This window comes from Trichogramma pretiosum, unplaced genomic scaffold (assembly GCF_000599845.2).
Source record: "Trichogramma pretiosum strain Unisexual culture from Peru unplaced genomic scaffold, Tpre_2.0 scaffold29, whole genome shotgun sequence".
Classification (NCBI taxonomy): domain Eukaryota; kingdom Metazoa; phylum Arthropoda; class Insecta; order Hymenoptera; family Trichogrammatidae; genus Trichogramma; species Trichogramma pretiosum.
Window position 1 is genome coordinate 910306 of NW_019641669.1, and position 6000 is coordinate 916305.

A 6000-nucleotide genomic window follows, 5' to 3' on the forward strand; every position below is an offset into this window, starting at 1 on the left:
ATGGCCGAATCGAATGTTTACATAAAACACGCAGTATTGCACACACAGGAAACAGAAGAGAGAGACCGAGAGAGGGATTGAGCTACGTTGACGCACAAACGCACACTCGTGTGTACTGGAGGGCTTATGCAGGCCAATATTCGCAATAGAAATTTTCCATCGAAAACCAACAAGAATGAATTTCTCTGCTGCCATTATCATCGAGATTTTAATGCTCCGATAATCCTCGCCCACCGCTCGAATCGCGATGGCGTGCGCGCGGACTAATAATAATGAATGCAAATAACCGTACGCCAGAGCCGTGCGGCGCACTGATCTTTCATAACTGCGCGCGATAAAGCGCTTGGCGTTTTATCGCGCGCTCAGCATGTCGATTGTGTGTAGAATGTGGATACGAGAGGTCGTCTTTCCATAATATGAAGCGGGAGAACTCGTTGCAAAAATGAACTACGGCCCTGATTATGCATATGGTACATGCGAAACCGTGCCGAGAGATTATGTCGTGCATGCACACAACCTAACGCATTCCAAAATTCTTTTCCTTGACCGCGGTATAAAACCTCTGCGGCGTAAAATAAGAGTCTTTTGAAGGATAAAATGGCTTGTTCGAGATTCGCCCAGCCTTTGTGCGAAAAATTAACTTTTCTCGGTGCGAGATAATTTTGCTAGCCCTTGCGAAACTTGTCTCATTTTTCCTAGGTTGTGCGAGAATGAAAAATTGTAAAAAAAAATCTTACTAGCTTGTAACGATTTTTCGTGTAATACACCAGGCTTCATCGCGCGACGACGATGAAAGTTAAATTGAATCGCGGGGTCGTGCTTGTTGTCGCGAGTTTAGCTGCGGATATACACGGTTATATGTAGCATGCCCTGCCGCAGCAAAGAAAGAGAGAACTAAAGAAAGTACAGAGGCAACGCTTATGTACGCGACTGTAATCCAACTATCCGAGTGAGAATGGGATGTACGCGGCCAGGATGATTCATCATCTCGCTTCTGGAGTGAAGAAAAAAAGAAGAAACGGCGCGGGATTATTTTGTCATCCTTCCGAGGTAAGGAAACACCTCCAACGTGTGGAGCCCGCGTGCTCATCCCGCCCTGTGCAATGATTTCTTCTAATTCCGCTCGGCAGCTGATCGATCGTTATCAATTAAAACAATACGTATACTTGGTTGAGTACAACGCGAGCGTTACAGGCGCCTCGAGACATCAATATCAACTTTTGCGATTTATCAATTTTTCTTTACTTCTCCCCGCCGTATTAACTGTTCATTTTGCGCTCGCGCGTAATCTCGTTATTTCTTTATTGGAATCTACAACTTTGCTCTCTGTGTGTTCCGTGCGCAATAATCGAGATCGATGAAAAGAAAAGATTAAAAATAAAAAAAAGGAAGAGTTCGAAGAGAGGGGAAGACTTTTTTTACGCTCTCCCTCTATATCGCGTTAAACACGCATGGCGAGACCCGAAGCTAGATCGGGCGCGGGCGTCCCAGTACAAAAACGAGCTTTGCATTTTTCATAAGCATCGACGAGTTCGCGCCATAGCTCGCTCTGGTCGCGAGAGAGAAGCCAAAGTAAGCGCCTGGGATATAACAAAGTAATTATTGTCACGAGCTATGTACAGAGCCAACCTGCGTGGTGGAGGTGAAATGTACGCGTATGGAACCACCTGATCGACGTGGCGTAGCGATTCTTTAATTTATTGGCGTACACGCGAAGCTCTTGTCGCGCACGTAGTTATAGCTATGAACGCCGCTTCATTGCCAACGCGCGTGACGACAAGCAGAAGCAAAACTCACCGGATAATAATCGGTCTGAGGAAATGAATATTCATAAACAATCAAAAGAGTTGCGCTCCGCACAGGCTGGATTGGAATATCGAGAATCATCGGGAAAAAATAATCGAGTAAATTTCTCGCAATTTTATTTCTCTCTCGCTCGCAGTTTGATGAAAATAGTTAGAAAAACTGAAAGTATAGTATAACGCGTGCGCCAGACACTTGCTCGCAGCTCGTAGCGGGAGAGAATGCCAAAGAAGAGAGCGCGCAGCGCAGCCGACTATATAAGCCGCCTTGTGCATTATAGATATATACATGTATATAAAGGCGACGAGTCGCTCGTTGGCCCAGCTCTGGCCCGTATAAAGTTTCCTAACTGTTATTATCCGAAAGGGAGAGTCCGAAACGGCGCGTGGGCAAATTTAGTGAAAAATTTGATCCTCTCAAGAAATAATTAATAAGTACATGCTATATGTATACAGCTCCCAGGCAGCAGGGTTGCCCGAGGTCGAGCCGAGAGAGAAAGAGTCGCAAGGAGCTTTCTATATAGGTACATATAAAAAAAGTTTTTCATCCAACTCGCACGAGCGCGCATTAAACTTTGGGAATCAAGGTGTTTTAATTGCGCTTTTTAACTCCGAAAGAACTATACATGCACGCAAGCACACACACACACACACACACACACACTCACACACAATACACACAAGCTCGCACTAGAGCTTAGTTCTCTCTCTCTCACTAGCTCTTTTATACTTTACGTGTATAAACAAACGTGCATGCACGAGCGAGAGGGTGAGGGAGAGAAAGAGGAGGAGGGTTAAGAGTGCAACGAGCTATGAACCGCCGAGAGTTTCCGTTTAGCGAAACTACCCGCTGGGCGGGCACATAATACACGCAGCGATTTAACCGTTAATACCGCGCGCGCGCGCGTAAATGCTTTGATCGCTATCGCGAGCGTCGCGTCGTGCCGTTTTCGGTTTTGAAAGAGTATATATAGAAAAAAAGTAAGTAAGAAAAAAAGAAACGAGTAGAAAATTTCTATATCTAGAGAGAAAGAGAGTAATACTCGCCTCCCCGCAGTGGTGGTACGTTGCGCATTTGTATAAACGTTATATATTCAAGCGGCAGTTTGAATCTCAGCTGCGCAAGATAAAAGACGATCGCGATTACACGAGTTTGTATTATGTGCGCCGCAGCTAACAGATCGTAGAGGCATGCTCTGGCAGTGAGCGGCGCAGTGGTGGCTCGTCGGAATTATTCAGCCTCGGCAAGCCTCGTGAGAGCATCATGTGTGTCGCTAGCGTATATGTACATACGATTGCGAGGCGAATGTATGTGTGTGTGCATGTGTCTATGTTCGCGCGAGACGCAGCTCGACGTAATTTTTTCATTACTCCGCCGAGATATTAGCTCGACACACACGAGCGAGTATATAACGCCGAGACAGAGAGAGAGACACGTATGTAGCTATGTGACGCTGCTGCTGTATGGTATGTCTCTCTGTGCATGCAGCACGAACGGCGCAATACAGCGAGGTGCGAAACCATTAGGAAACGGGCGGCTCCCTGGTGGTCCGTTATCTTGTACAACAAAGGTACCTCGCGGCACTTGCCAGGCCAGAGCTGCAGCCGCCGCTCCGACCCTACCTCCTCTGATAATTCCCTAGAGCGCGAGAGGCTGCTGCTGCTGCTGCCACTGCTGCAGCGGCAGACGGACCAAGAGAGAAGAGAGCGAGCGAGCGAGCGAGCGAGAGAGAGACAAATGTTGAAAGTCACTATGCGAGAGCTGATGCTGATTCTGCTGCTCTTGCCAACGCCGCCTAGTACCGTACGGTATAGTAGCGCCGCTCGGTTGGCAGGACTGAATCGATAGCAGGCTCTACCGAGTATATAAGCGCGCGCGAGCGTGCTTGAGTGTGTGAGTAAGTGCAGCGAGCACGTATAGTCTGCTATATGTATACGAGCCAAGCGCCACGGCGCAAGCTCAACTCGGCGCCGCTCTGGATGCAAGCAAGAGAGAGCAGAGACTAGCCGCCCCAACACCACCACTACCACCTACCTACCGCTGCTGCTGCGCTTGTGTGCAGCTTATAGTGTAGAGTCGTTTTACGCTCGAATTTTGTACGTGTATAGTCGCTGCGGCTTCGAACCAGTGTGTCGATTGCGTTGAGATCGAAATTCCGAAGATAAAAGATAATTTGAAGACTTGAGTGAAAGAGGATTCCCTATATTTGTACTACGATTAATAATCAACTTGAGAAATTTGCCCACTCGATCAAAAATTTATTTTCATCCAATTCAGTGGAGAAATAATCCTCGTACATAATTAATATTGATAATTCAATTATTTGTATTATTTGTATTTGTATAATTTTATAAATGAAATATCACGTTATTCCTGAATGATGAATAAAAGAGCAATGGCAAATAATAAAATTATTTAAAATACGATTACACGTGCCACTGATGCAATCAACGGTTGATCTTGTGCATATTCAAATTCGTCGCACGCAAAATCTTGACGCCGCACAGCCGACTCCTATATGAGCGATGACTCTTTGGGCGAGTCATAATAAGTAAAAGCACACACGCGTATAGCTGAGGGCAGAGAGGCGTGTATGCAGACGCGTGCGAGAGACTCCCGGATATCTTCTTAATTTCTCGAGCTTCAGCGTAGAGCTTGCAAGCTCTTGGCCGGAATGATCAAGCTTTCCTGTCAGACTGGGTGCGAGGAAAGCAGCAGCAGCAGTAGTACTCGACAGCTTTGCGACGCAACAATTCCACCTATGTTCCCATCAGGTTATTCATGTATGTATGCATCATGTTCACAGCTTTGAATAATGCTCGGAGCTTTTCCTCGGTATATACGAGGCCTGCTGCTGCTGCTGCTGCTATGGGCGCAAGCAGCGTTATCCCCCGGTTTTCCATTTCTCACGCAGCGCGCTGGTTCGAGAGAGAGAGAGAGAGAGAGAGAGAGAGACTACATAGCCTACTGCACTAGTACTCTACTCCAATCCAGTGTTTTGGTTTTCTGCCAGACTTTACTTCCATTCTCGCGGCTCCTTCTCTCTTTTTTTTATGCACTACTATTCGTTCTCTAGCCTTCAGACTCTTTCATTCGACGATTTTGCAGTAGCACGCGACATCTCTCCTCCTTTCTCTCTCTATTTCTCTCTCTTTCGTTTTTCAATACATATATGTATGCGAGCTTGCGCTACCAGTCTCCTCTCTCTCCTTTACTCTCCATATATATATATGAGCAGTTTTTTCATATATGTACAACTTTTGTGCGGGGGGTTCTCGGATCTGCCCCAAAATTTAGTATGTTATTTGGGTATGTGAAAATAGCCTTCAGGTAAATTTTTAGCCCGCTAGGGGCCTTAGGGCCCAAATTTGGGCCCCTCGAAGGTCCAAAAATAGCCGTTTTTACCTATTTTTGCGTATTATTCAAATATTTGTAACTCGGGCACCGGTGCATATTTTTCAACTCTGAGGGTCGCATTTTTTAGGTCAAGACATGTACTTTTTGTAAAAAAATTATGTAGAGCTCGATAGACCAACCCCCGGTTATGGGGGGGCAATGAAGGGGGATGAAAAATCGCAAAATTGACGTTTTTTAGCTTTTTTTGAATTGATGCAGAAGGCGACTGGATTGACGTATTTACTTTTGCAACGTCTCATTTTAAAGGTATTTTCATTACCTTTAAATTGCCGTGCGCAGAATTAAGATTGGTTCAAAAACGACGGAGATAGAGCTGTTTAAAGGTGTCAACATTATGAAAAAAGGCGTTTTTTCGAGATTTCGATAAGCTGTAACTTTTTTCTAGTAACATGAATCTCTTTGAAATTTTATGTGAAAGTAGTTGATTACATGTAGTTTGAAGCCATGTAGGTAAGGATCTTGGTATTTGCCTCTATAACCGAAAACGAGGCCCCCGAAATCCGGCACTTTAGCCCTTATATAGGCAAAATACATGTTAAATTGGGCGGCAAAACTATTTGGTAACTCCTGAAATTATCGCAAAATAAACATAAAAAAAAAATCAAAAACCCCATATTAAACGTATTTTTCGACGAGGAATCCAATGGTAACCTCGAATTTGACCTTGAACATAACCTCTAAACTATAGCGAACCAAAATTGATTTTTCGCACGGTGACCCCCTTTTTTTATTTCAGATTTGAAAAGAGCGGAAAATTTCACGTTCAAATACATATTTCGT